The sequence below is a fragment of the Stenella coeruleoalba genome, assembly GCF_951394435.1.
Source record: "Stenella coeruleoalba genome assembly, chromosome: 11".
NCBI classification, from domain to species: Eukaryota; Metazoa; Chordata; class Mammalia; order Artiodactyla; family Delphinidae; genus Stenella; species Stenella coeruleoalba.
The window spans coordinates 17,556,954-17,570,828 of NC_137157.1; the positions used below are offsets into that span (position 1 = coordinate 17,556,954).

Below are 13,875 nucleotides of genomic sequence, written 5' to 3' on the forward strand. Positions count from 1 at the left end.
AGATGAATCATGATGCCTCCATTCTATCAATGAGGAAATGGAGGCTTAGGGACATAAGTGACTTGCTCAGGGGCACAGAGCTCAGTGGTGGAACAGAGACTCAAACCCAGGTAATACAGGCCCAGGTTCAGTCTTATCCCTCTGCACAAAAGGTGCCTCCTTTATGGAAGTTTGTTTTAAAAAGGCAGGGGAGAGGGCTTCCCTGGTGGCGCAGTGGTTGAGAGTCCGCCTGCCGATGCAGGGGACATGGGTTCGTGCCCAGGTCCGGGAAGATCCCACATGCCGCCGAGCGGCTGGGCCCGTGAGCCATGGCCGCTGAGCCTGCGCGTCCGGAGCCTGTGCTCCGCAACGGAAGAGGCCACAACAGTGAGAGGCCCGCGTACCACACACACAAAAAAAAAGGCGGGGGAGGGGTTGTGCATGGAAAGAAATATTCTTTGAGCATCCACACTGTCCTGGGACCACAGAGGTGAAAGAGAACAGATCAGCCCTCACTGAGCTTCAAGGCTCAATAGTGCCCTTTGTTGTTCTTCTAGCAACCTTCTCTGATTCTTTAAGGGTAACAAGAAAACAGAAGCATGTAATAAAGCTCCTTAATAGATACCTAGGCACCAACTCATATGGCTTCTTCCTTATGTCAGAGACCATGTTAAATTCCTTTTTGTACCTCCTACTTTGAGTGGGGTCAGTACAAAATAAGTCCTCCATAAACACAATATTTAGTCAATCAATTAATCTGATTTTGCAGCTGAGACGATTGTACATCACAAGAGCCCAGAACCTTCCTAGAAGTTTTTACTCAGGAATGTGAGGGGTCTGGCTCTCGAGCGATGGTTGGTGTCCAAACAATAGAGCCAGCTTTCCATGTCTCCTCAAGCACCCCTATCACAGAGGGCTCTGTTGAGTTCTTTGTGTAGCTTATATCTGAATCATTTCCCAGACTGAAAGGACAGTGACTAAATAACATCAGATGGGACTTCAGAATTCTGGGAAAGGATAAGCCACGCCAGAAAGCTGATGACTCAATATTCCACTTTTCAAACCAGCTGTGCCGCCATCCTGGAAAGAGAGCCTCGGTGCCCAGGGCTCTCATCAGAGCAGAGGCAGGGGGTTCCAAAACGTAACCAGGAAGATCAAGATCTTAGGAAAGAAACTGAAACGTCTGCCCAGGAGCAAAGACTGATTCTACCCGAGTACAGGAAAAGGCAATTGGAGAAGGCACATAATCTATAAATGATTTTGGAAAGACTTCTCGTTCCAGGAAAACTTATCTTCAGGGTTTTTTTTTTAATATTGCAAAGCCAACCAGTCAATGGAAGCCAGAGCTCAAGGACTAGAAAGGTCTGATGCAGCGGAAAGTCAGTGGGCTGGGGACCAGGAGGCCCGTGTTGGGCTGGGTTCCTAACTAGCAGGGTGACCTTGGGTAAGCACCCACCCCCTTTTCTGGGTCTCAATTTCCTCATCTTTAAATAAGGGGGGTGGGCTTCCCTGGTGGCGCAGTGGTTGACAGTCCGCCTGTCGATGCAAGGGACACGGGTTCGTGCCCCGGTCCGAGAAGATCCCACGTGCCGCGGAGCAGCTGGGCCCGTGAGCCATGGCCGCTGAGCCTGCGCGTCCGGAGCCTGTGCTCCGCAATGGGAGAGGCCACAACAGTGAGAGGCCCGTGTACAGCAAAAAAAAAAAAAAAAATAAGGGGGGTTACTCTATAGAAGTTCCCTTCCAGCTGCAAAATTCAATCCTTCTGTAACTCAGTGCACGTGCTGATCCAACGCCCTCCCCTCCACTGCTGTGAGGCTCACCAAATTCCATTGGCAACGTGCTCCACCACTGAACAAGCCAGCTTTTGTAGGCCTCCTCAGAGTGGTAACCACAGAAATGAACCCAAAGGCACCAAAAAATGTAAATGGGTCGTGAGCGCTCTCATACGTATGAAGTCAGCAGTGTGAAATTTATAACAAGATGGTCTACAGATCTTTCGTTGACACACGGTAAAAAAAAAAAAAAAAAAAAAAAAATCTCCTCTTAAATATAAAAAGGCCCATTTGTTCTCAACTCAATCAGTCTTGAGTCGGCAGCATCTGAAACCCTAGTCCCAGTTGTGACCATGGGTTGCCTCTTAGCGACACACACATAGGAGGGAAACTTGGATTCTTTACAGAGATAGCCTCTATTCTGCTGGGGAACTGGGGGAGGCAGGGGAAGTTGCCTTTGGCATCGACCAGCCCTTGGCATTGACCAGACAATGAACTCATCGTCCTGCCTGGCCCAGAAATAGAAATTGAACGTTAAACATAGCTCACCAGCATCTCCTCCACCAGCATCTCAGACTGAGGTTAAGTGGCTCACAAGAAAGTCTGAAGCGGGGATGCTTACTTAATGCTTAAGAATTTACCCCATCACCCCAATAACCCCCGCTGCTCCACTGGCATCTGAAAGAAATGATTAAGCACCTAATGTGTACACAGCCCTTCCCTCCTAGACTGTTCCAAAAGGAGCCCTCTGGACTGGGCTGCATGCCCAGCACCGTGAACGTACTTCATGCCGCCGAACTGTGCGCCTAAGGATGGTTAAAATGGTCACTTTTACGATATGTATACTTTACCACAATTTTTTTAAAGATACCAAAAAAAAAAAAAGACTTAGACTGCAGCCCCCAGACACACCTAATCATACTGATACAAAATAGAAACACTCAGCCAGCGAGCTATTTCCAGCCTGTCCCCAAAATGTCTGGGGCCGATGATAATAGCCTCTCCCCTGGCCAAAGTAACCACGAAATTTGTTTAAGCATCATGCCTAGAGCCTTAGAGGAAATCCAGAGCCATTTCCACCCTTCCCAAAGGGCTCAGTACTGAGACCTAGACTAGTGGTTCTCCAACCTGAACGCCCCTCAGGACTGCCTGGGGGGAGGTCAATGCAGATTCCAGGGTCCCATGACCAAGATCCTGATTCAACAGGCCTCTCTCAAAGCCCAGGAATGTGCCCTTTTAAAAATGTCCCAGGTGATTTGGAGGAACTTGGGGTGTATTAAAGGGTTGAGCAGGGGGTTAGGTGGACCGGATGCAGCCCTTACATGGGCTTTAGAATCAGCCAAAGGGGTGTGGCCACGGGGACTGCCGCCAGCCCCTGCTCCCCAGTGAAGGCTGCTAGGGGCTCTTTCCCAACTTCAAGGAGGCCCTTGGCTTTGAATCCTTGAATAAGTCTGGGCAAAGGAGAGAGTGCGGTTCCACCACCTTCCCCACGGCTAGTGGACCTTCCGCCAGAACCAGAACACCCAGATTCCAGGCCCGACTCTCTTCCACACCCTTTTCATGACCATGCCTCAGTCTTCTCCCTCTGTAAAATGGGCCTGATAGTACCTGCCCTGGCTGACACCTCAGGCTGTTGCATGAGGGGTTCCAGGCCCTGTTCTCCCAACTGTGTGGCCTTGGGCTCTTTACATTTCACCTCTCTAGACCTCAGCTTCCATATCATTCAAAGGGGAATAAAAAGAGTACTAAGCGGGCTTCCCTGGTGGCACAGTGGTTGAGAGTCCGCCTGCTGATGCAGGGGACACGGGTTCGTGCCCCGGTCCGGGAAGATCCCACATGCCGCGGAGCGGCTGGGCCCATGAGCCATGGCCGCTGGGCCTGCGCGTCCGGAGACTGCGCTCCGCAACGGAAGAGGCCACAGCAGTGAGAGGAATGTGTACCAGGACAAAAAAAAAAGAGTACTAAGCTCACAGAGCTCTCATAGGGACTAAAGAGACTAATGCAAGAAAAACTCTCAACCCACTGGAACACAGACAAGGAGCACTTAAGAAATATTAACTATTATTGTATTTATTAATACGCTGCACTTGGGGGCGCTTGGTAGGGAACAAATCTAAGAGATGACCGTTTTCACACTTTTATTATTTAAGAAAAGACCAGAACTTGTGCGTGCCACCCACCCTGTGATTACAAATCACGGCCCTTTGGCTTAGAGGTGACAAGCATGACTTTGAGAAGCCAACGCTTTTATTTCAAAAGTGAGTTTCTCCACTCTCTATCGGAAAGGCCTCCAACCCTGCTGCTCCCGGAACGGCCTCCCTCAGAAGGGAGCCACTTGGGGACTCCGTGACTCAGGCAGGACGGTCTGCAGACTGCATTCCACCTCACCCACTGATGTCACCTTCCAGCCACACAGAACCACTCAGAGATCTCAGAAGACACCCAGGAATTTCTGTTCCTTCCTACGGTCAAGCTGTTCCTGCTTCCAGAACTTTCTATGCTTCAGCCAAGACCCTCTTCACCCAGATTGTCACTCGGGCTGCAGCTCAGTTGCCCCGCCTGAGGGAGGCCTTCTCCAGCATCCCCTTCATCCCATTATCCTGTGTGTCTTCCTTAGAGCACTGATCCCCCGACCTGAAGGGACCTCATCACAGTTCCCTCCCTCCTGAACGTCAAGCTCTAAGACACCCCCTGCCCGGCTCACGGCAACAACAGTGCCTGGCACACTGCAAAATACTTGACGCCTGAATCGTACATCTCAGCCAGGGCAAACATGGAACCCAGGTACCCTGAGATGGTCCCATCCATGCCTGTGGGCCTGGAGCCAAGTTTAAAAGCTCTTCCTTTCATTCTAACAAGTGGCTGGTTTGATGGTGAACCTTGCACTGCTCTAATGAGAGGTGATACAGCCCAGGGGTTAGGAGCCTGGAAGTTCTAGAATCAGACCAACTTTGGTATCAGCCCCAAGCTGCCACTTCCTACCATGTTGTCCTCAGCAAGTCATGACTGTCTAATAAAACCATCCTCGGAGTATTTCAGAGAGACTGAAAGATAGCACGCATGTAGGCACCTGATACATGGCACGTGGTAGATAGTCAATAAATGTTATTATAAATAATAATAATAGCATTTTTTCTCCTCTGAAGACAGAGGGCCGAGTCCACCACCTACCAGTCATGTGACCTTGGCCAATTTACCTACTACCCCTGCCATTTCTCATCTCTGAAGTGAGAAGACAGCGCTCCGCGGCCGCAGCCTGGTCGCCGGCCCTGCCATGTCCTGGGCCATGGTCTTTGGGCTTCTGGCTGTGCTGCTGCTGACCCGCCGGCGCACGCGGTGAGGAAGCAGGCGTAGGGAAGCAAAGTCACGCGGCCAGCGAGAAGCATGGCTGGGATTTGAAGCCAGGAAGTGTGGTGCTGAAGTCAGGCTCATAACCATCCTGCCCTCCTGCCTCTTGTGCAAACGTCGCCGCTCCTGTGTCCTGTCTGTGGGCTCAGACCTGGAGTGGGAGAGGGCTGGTGCACACTGGTCTCCTCCAGCCCTGTGCTGTGCCAGCCCTTAAACGGAGCCTTTGGGAGAAGCCGGCTCACAGAGAGGCGACCTGGAGAGCCTCCGCCGGAGGGCAGTATCCCCTGGTTGGGCTATGCTTTGGAGTTTGGAAAAGATGCTGCCAGCTTCCTCACTAGGATGAAGGAGAAGCACGGTGATATCTTTACTGTGCTGGTGGGGGGCAGGTATGCCACCGTCCTCCTGGACCCACACTCCTATGACATGGTGGTGTGGGAGCCTCGCACCAGGCTGGACTTCCACGCCTACGCCGTCTTCCTCATGGAGAGGATTTTTGACGCGCAGCTTCCGCATTACAGCCCCAGCGATGAAAAGTCCAAGATGAAACCGACTCTCCTCCACAAAGAACTCCAGGCGCGCACGGAAGCCGTGTATGCCAACCTCCACACTGCCCCGCTGGGTGACACCAGGGAAGCAGGCAGTGGCTGGCATGCGACGGGACTCCTCGAATTCTCCTACAGCTGCCCGCTCGGAGCCGCTACCTGACTCTGCACGGTGTCGAGGCAGCGCCCCACACCCGGGAGAGCCAGGCCCAGGACGGCATCCACTCAGCCGACGGCTTCCACGCCTTCCGCCAGCTCGACCTGCTGCTCCCCAAACTGGCACGTGGCTCCCTGTCACTGGGGGATAGGGAGCAGGTGTGCAGGGTCAAAGGCCGCCTGTGGAAGCTGCCGTCCCCAGCCAGGCCGGCCACTCGGGCCCACCGGAGCAAATGGCTGGAGAGTTACCTGCTGCACCTGGAGGCGGCGGGCGTGTCGGAGCAGATGCAGGCGCGGGCTCCGGCACTGCAGCTCTGGGCCACGCAGGGGAGCATGGGTCCCGCTGCCTCTGGCCCCTGCTCTTCCTCAAGAATCCCGAGGCCCTGGCTGCTGTCCGTGGAGAGCTGGAGCCTATTCTCTTGCGAGTAGAGCAGCCCATTTCGCAGATGACCACCCTCCCACGGAAGGTTTCGGACAGCGTGCCTGTGCTGGACAGCGTGCTGAGGGCCTCAGGCTCACTGCTGCACCCTTCATCACCCGCGAGGTCGTGGCGGACCTGACCTTGCCCGTGGCAGATGGGCGGGAATTCACCCTGTGATGTGGCGACTGCCTCCTCCTCTTCCCCTTCCTGAGTCCCCAGAAGGACCCGGAGAACTACACAGACCCAGAGGTATTTAAATACAACCGATTCCTGAACCCTGATGGATCAGAGAAGAAAGACTTTTACAAGGATGGGAAGCGACTGAAGAATGACAGCATGCCCTGGGGAGCGGGGCACAACCAGCGCCTGGGGAGGGGTTACGCCGTCAGCAGCACCAAACAATTCGTGCTAGCAGCGCTTTGACCTGGAGCTGATCAGCCCGGACGTGGAGATGCCCGAGCCTGACCTCGGCAGGTACGGCCTCGGGCTGATGCAGCCGGAACGTGACGTGCCTGTCCGTTACCGCATCCAGCCTTGGGCTCGGGGGCAGATGGGACTCCACGCACCCAGCCTGCCCCTAGTGGCCCAACGTTCTGTGCCTGCGTTCGGCCTGGGTACAGAGCTTTGAACACCCAACGGTGCCAAGCATTATCCCTTCCCTACTGTTTTTCCTAGAAGGCTGTGTCTGGTGGAGGGGAAAGAAGGGGAGCGAAGAAAAGACACCAAAAGCTCTGCGGATTATCTGCTGCAAAGGTTAAGTTCCAAAATGAGGCTCTTTCCGCTCCCAGCTCCTCTCACCTTTATGATATCCACTAAAGCTAGGGCAGACGGGGCAAAACTAGGAGACCCCACTGCTCTGCCCCCAGCCCCACTGGCTGCCGTCCAAGGAAGGCCCTGACAGTGGTGTGGTCGAGACCCTAACCAGTCAAAGCAGATGCTGGCCATAAAAAGGCCATTTGGGGCCTAGCAGTGCATCTGTTGAAAGAAATTCTGTCCCCAAATTTTTATTAAATTACCTAAAGCCAAAAAATAGAAATAAAATAAAATGAGAAGGCTTCCTAAGCTCACAAGGTTGTTGTGAGGATCAGATGAGATCATCTGGGTAAAGCATGGTGCCTCGTACATCCTGAGCGCTCGATAACTGCAGCAATTAGGAACACCCATATTGTTGCCTTTCCTCCCCAAAGCATGAGCTCCTTGAGGGCAGGAACCCTGTGTACTCACTTCTCTATCCCTAACACTAAATGCCTGCACATTTTTCTAGAAGGAAGGAAATGAGTGGGGGTTTTTTTGAGGTCACCCCACGCCCATCACCCTCCAGCTTGATTTCTGGTGTGAGAGAGGGGGTAGATGGGACACAGAGAAGGCGCGGGGCTTGGGTTGGTTGCACAGCGCCACAAAGGTAGAAAGAGAATTTGCTGGAAGTGTGGAGGATCACAGATGGTAAAGCCCCCAGCTGCTCACACACCTACTAGTGGGAGAGGGAGGCTGGTAAATGTTACAAATGAGTCAACTTTCTCCTAGACAATAAGATCAACAAGGAAGACAGTGATAGGGAGAGGAACAAATAGGGTGAGAAGGAGAGAAACAGGCACCTGGGCTCTTGTGTAACTTAACCCTTTGGGAGGAAGGGGTGTGGTGGGGGGCACACGGGACTGGAAAGCCGTCGAGTTGGGGGACGGCAGGGGAGCCACCGATTTAATTTAGATCCTCCCCAATGGGCTGTATCACAGCCTGGCTCGCATGCTCATTTCATGCTCCTCTGACACAGATGGGAAGATCAAACCCAGGACGTGTCGGTTTTGTAGGTTATCAGATATGTCAAAACCGCTAACCGTTTCTGAATATAGCAATTTGGCAGAATGTGGAGCGGAGCTGCTCGGATGGCCAAGCGCGCTGACTGCAAAGGGTTTCTTTCGCAATCTTGTCCTCTTCTGCCAACTGTAAACTAAGATTATGAAGCAGGATCAACATGGTTACATGGAGTGTCGGCCTTCAAGAGGGAAAGCCAGGTGTTGGGGGCTCCCAGGACCACATCACCCCAATACTACCTGCACCATCATCACCGACAATGCTGTAATTTATCCCCCAATTATCCACGAGTGGGAGAACAGATGGATAAGGTATAGCCTGGGTACCCTGGAGGCACCCCAAAAATGTGGTCCCTAAATACCTAGCCTGGAATCTCTCCACTTCATTATCTTCTAATCCCACACATAAGACTTCAATTTTCAATCAATCCAGCATGCGCACTGTGCTCCCAAGTGCCTACGACGTGCTCAGCTACGAGGCAACAAGTTAGGAAGATTACAAAATGGAATCAGACATCCTCTGAGTTCTTCTCTAAATTTTAAAAGCAACTGCTCATGACAGAATATTGAGAACATAAGGGAGACTGGTTTTTAAGTAAACTGCCCACAAATCCTAATGATTGTTCCTTGAAGTAAATTTGACAGGTTGTATTTGTCATGTGCTTTTTTCTTTTTTTCATTCAGAATATAAAACATTCTGAAAAATGAGGGGTCTCATAGACTGAGTTGTAGTAACTAATATGGCAACTCCCGGAGGGTTTTCTGTCCCTCTCTATCCCTAGAATTTCTTCCCCCACAATCACCAAGTCAAGAAGTTTGCCTTATTTTGTTTTATAAACTAGTAGTTTTACTTACGTGTGTAGAATATGGAATCAAGACTACTGGGTTCCAATTCGGGCTCTGTCACATCCTGGCTCTATGACCTTGGACTGGTTACTGAATCTCCACCTGCCTCAATTTTCTCATCTCTAAAATGGGAATAATAGTAATACTTCTCAGGACTGTTGTGGGTATTAATGAGCTATTATAAGAACACTTAAAAGAGTGCCTAGCACAGTTTTAAGTACTTACTTTATTAAGTACTTAATAAATGTAGCTATATACATAAAGCAGCAGCACTGCCTTTGAAAGTAGGTCATTAGCTTTTTAAGATCCCCTAGGGTGGGTTTCACCTTTTATAAGTAGAAAGGCAGTATAGAATACTGGTTAAGAGCACAAACTATAAAACCACACTGCCTGGGATTGAATCCCAGTTCTGCTTTTACTTGCTGTGTGATCCTGGCTGTTACTTAACCTCTCTGAGATGTAGTTTCTGTAAAATGGAACTAATATTGCCTTCATGCTTAAGTGAATACAAACACATAGTAATAACAAAGCATGACAGTTTGCGGCTGTCACTGTATTTCTAGGGGAGGTCCCCACAGCAACAAAGAGTCACGTTCGTAAAACGTCAAGATGACATTCGAAGTCCCAGGAAGCAACTAGGTAACCAGCCATTAGCCACTCTCACCCCATCTTAGCTCTGTTCAAAGTTGCTAACGTACAGATCATTAGTGAAGGCGTAGCAAGCAGAATTCAATTAAAATCGGCCCAGCTTGCTGCTCCAGGTCCCTCCATCCCCATCCTGCAGCAGGACTGAGCGCTAAGGGGGACAGACAGCAGGGCTGATGCACAGACAGTGGGAGGGGCCCACTGGCGCGGTACCTTTGGCTGTTGCATGGCAACGGGAGCTGCCAAGACAGAAGAGCATCAGTAAACTGCAAAGAGAGAGGAGAGCCTGGCTCCTGCATGCAGTCAGCATCAAAGCATCCGTGAGGCTGGAAGGCAAGGAGACCCCAGCCCTAAATAGCAGCCCTGGGGATGGGGCCCAGCCCAAGCCTGTGAATCCTGGTGTGGAAAGGAACAGACACACCAGTCCTTCCCTATAGTGACCTGCCCTGGGGAGCCACAAATGCATGGACCAGCCTAGCCTCTAAACCTTCCACACAGCTCAGGGTGGGCCTGGAACCCCTCTCCATACCTCAGGAAGGGAGTCAGATCCGCAAGAGAGCTCGTGCCCAACTGGAGCTTGGGAATGTCTCACTGAGGACAGAACAACAGAACATAAGACAGTGTATCTCAGCAGGAATGTAACTAGAGGTGCTGCAGGCTGTCAGGAGAGGGAAAGTTTCCCGGAGAAGGAAGGTGGATCTAAAGAGACACAAGGAAATGGAAGAGGAGGCAGGGAAGTAAGGGCAGTGACACAAGTCCCACGCACCCAAGGAACACCTTTCTACCCAAAGAGAAACTCACCATTTAAAACAAACCTTTCTCTGCCTTCCAGAAAAGGATTGAATTTTCTGCCGGATCTGATTGAAGCTCAAAGGTATTTTGTAACTGCACTTCCCTGCCTATCTAAAGATGGCCCGACTTGTCAGTCACCCTCAACCTCAGATGCATTTCGCCTGTTCCACAAAATGTGGTCCATCTGACCCACGAGGCTCAATTTCCTAAAGATCCTTGCAGCTTTAATGTGGCTGACCGAAGCGGCTATGATATTTTATTGGAGTGACGGTACACTTTATATACTTTAGAGACGTCAGCAAATTTTGCCTCTGGTGAATCGGTCCTGATGGAGAACCTCAGATTTGAAGAACTAGGGGGAGAAGTTTTATGTATATATTATTATACACACACACATCCATGTGTGTTTATACATTATGAAAGCTGCTTATATAAACTTTATATGAGTATAAACTTCACGTGTGCATGAACATTTGTGTGTGTGTGTATGTTTCAGCCCACCTAACAAGAAGATCTGCCTTGAGCTGGATATGTAAGGCTCCGGGTCTCAATTTCTGTACCTGCAAAGGCATAGGGTTTCTCAGTCTTGGACACTGTGGGGCGAGGATCCCGAGGCTCCATTCTAGCTCAGTGTGGAGACAAGTGCTAGGATCCACTGGCGATGTCTGCTGTGGTCACGCTACGGAGAGATGGGAGGTGTGTTTGCTGGTACCTGGATCAGCTCAAAGGACCTTCCTGATAGATGATTTTCAGGATCTTAGAACTGAGTCCCAAACAGAGGGTTCTTTTAGAATCTCTAAAGGCCTATTAGCTCAAACACTCTGAGCACTGAGTTATAAAGGCCACACTCATGGGTTCAAAGCCATCCCCTTGCTGCAAATAGAGAAAAAAATGCTGTTTGTGTTGGGAAGATCCCTCCCAAACCCGCTCCTACAAGCTCCCTGTGAGCACAGGCCCCCAAGGTGGGGGTCACAAGTTTCTCCTCCACTGGGACCTGGTGGGACAGGGGAATGGTTTCCCAGCACTTCTGCACAGCTGTTGAGCCACAATAATAACTTCTGTGAGGGTCTAAAATGATTTCCACTATGAGCAGCTTTCACTTTATAGAAAGACCCCCACTGCCCTCAATGCAACTAAGGAAGAAGAGAAAGGCGACACAAGTGACAATAATGATGTCTATGGATGTTGAGACAGACCTTAGGAGAGGCAACGGAGAAAGAATAATTTACGGGGACCCTGAAGCCTCATGACCTGTCTGTGCGGGACATCCTAGATTCCCATCGAGCAGTGACACTGAGGCCCAGAGTCGTGATGTTTAACTCCGTGGGACGGGCACATAGCCAGCGAATGGCTTCCAAGCCCTGTCCTTTCTACGCTGTAGTAACACAGACTAGACACCTCTAGGGGCTGCAGTGGGGCAGGGCCGGAGGATCTGGAATGTTGACAGGCCCTAGGAAGTGAAGACAAAGAGGCTGTGGGGCTTCCCTGGTGGCGCAGTGGTTGAGAGTCCGCCTGCCGGTGCAGGGGACGCAGGTTCATGCCCCGGTCCGGGAGGATCCCACATGCCGCAGAGCGGCTGGACCCGTGAGCCATGGCCGCTGAGCCTGCACATGCAGAGCCTGTGCTCCGCAACGGGAGAGGCCACAGCAGTGAGAGGCCCGTGTAACGAGAAAAAAAAAAAAAGAGGATGCACAAGGAAGCGAGAACGTAGTTTCCACATGGCCCATCCCATGGCTCAGAGAAACTCAGTAAACATAGTCTGCGTGTTTCCATCCCAACTTCTCAGCCTCCGTTTCCGTTTCCCTCCAGCTTGCCCGGCTGAGAGAGATGTGACGGCTGCTGAAGACAGAACACTATGCTCTGCTCCTTTATCTCTGAAAAGATCTGGAGACCGGCCCAATCTCAAGGGACCACTGACAAGAACAAGTGCAGAATGCCCTCATTAGTCAGGCTTCTAACCGCCGCTGGGTGATGTCAGGACCACACGGTTCCTCCCCTGGGCCCTGGCATCCTCACGCGTTCATATCTCCCCACCCCTGCCACGCTGCCTGCAGACTCCTAGAATGCCAAGTATCAGTCCAATACAGAAAGCAATTTACTAATGTCCTAAAAAATATGGGGACTGCACAAGGTGGTCTCTGAAGTCTCTTCCAGGATGGCAGTTCAGAGACGGCTGTAGCTGGTTCTGACTTTTATCACCATGTGCAGCCAGGAACCTTCAAGTCTCACCATCAGAGTCCCCTGGAGATAAAAGGCAAATGTCTTATTGGGGGAAAAATAGTACTTTGGCAAATGATCATTGAGTCTCATCTTGGACAGACTTGGGGAGAAAAAGAGATATGATGGGGAGTGAACGTGGAAAGGAAACTAGGCTCTGAAAGCCTTGAGCATTCAGGGACGACCGGAACAACGGCATAAAAATAGCAGTTACGTTTCCTGCACACCTGCTACACGCTGGGCACAGCGACTCAGACTCCTATCATAAGCACTATCTCATTTAATTCTCTGTTATCCCTGCTTTATTGGTAAGAAACGGAGACACCAGGAGATTCAGTGACTTGCCCAAAGCAACACGCTGTTCACCCATTCCTTCAACATCGATGTATTTCACACGTGGCTGCAGGCACTGCACCAGATCGGGAGCCACAGAGTGGCTGGGCTGGGAGCCAAGCCTAAGCATCCGGATGCTAGATTTAATACCCCAGATGGACCAATCCGCAAAGGGGAACGCTGTGATGCCGCACCATGCAGACACACGCAGGAGGCCCACGGCGGGGGAACCCAGGCCCCAGCCCACTTTGGGGTGTGCCGCCCGTCGGAGCTGCAGGGAGGAGGGTAGGCTGGAGGGAGCCTGAGTCCTGCGGGACAGAGCTTCTAGAAGGCAGAAGCCGAGTCTGCCTTGTCCTTGGTGCCGCGCCTCAGTGTCTCCCCGTAGTAGGATCTCAAATAACTGTTCTTGAGAACATACGGCACCCAAGGGGCCGCCCCACAAAGCCATTTCTACCAATGGATTCTATTCTGTGCAGACAACGTGGAAGACTGCCAGGAAATGCCCAGGGTCATCCTCTGCGTCAACAGACTTCCTGGAAATGAAGCCAACCTTGACCTTTAAGAGCCTGCATGATCTGCCCTTGCGGAGCTCTCCCTCTCCACTCCAGCCACCATTCCCCTAACCTGCCAAGCTCATCCCCACCTCTGGGCTTTCATCCTTGGTGTTTCCTCTGCCACCAACACTCTTCCCTTAGAATTTCACCTGGCTCACCCCTTCACATCCCTTTAGTGCCTACCCAAAAGTCACCTCTTCAGAGAGGCCCTCCTCAACCATCCCTTCCAAAATAGCTTTCCCACTCTGTTCCCTAACCCTGCTTGAATGGGGTTCTCATCACCCCAAATCACGTCAGTTGCCACACGTGTTCATGCATGGATAGTCTGTCTTGCCCACCGGAATGGAGGCTCCGTGAGAGCAGGCTTCGTCTCTTTGGTTCACTGCTCTTATCTCTAGAGCCTGGAAGGGAGGCTGGCACACAGCAGGTGCTCAGTAAGTATTTGCAAAATGACTTGGA

The 13,875-nt window shown here is 51.4% G+C and overlaps 1 protein-coding gene and 1 pseudogene across 4 annotated transcripts in view; one reads left to right on the forward strand and one right to left on the reverse strand.

Annotated features, from left to right (window-relative positions):
• Positions 1-13,875, reverse strand: part of CHST11 (carbohydrate sulfotransferase 11) — a 286,336-nt gene that overhangs the window by 170,517 nt on the left and 101,944 nt on the right. Inside the window, exons 1-2 of one of the 3 annotated variants that reach the window (XM_079937163.1) lie at positions 10,050-10,079; positions 8,885-8,997 (exon numbers count right to left, since the gene is read on the reverse strand). The exons of the other annotated variants lie outside the window; for them this stretch is intronic. The gene's annotated coding sequence lies outside the window, so the exon portion shown is untranslated. Of the gene's footprint in view, positions 1-8,884; positions 8,998-10,049; positions 10,080-13,875 lie in introns of those variants that run through there. 3 annotated transcript variants of the gene reach the window in all.
• Positions 4,895-6,958, forward strand: LOC307194225 (prostacyclin synthase-like; annotated as a pseudogene). The gene is made up of 2 exons: positions 4,895-5,087; positions 5,348-6,958. The product of its transcript is annotated as a prostacyclin synthase-like (transcript).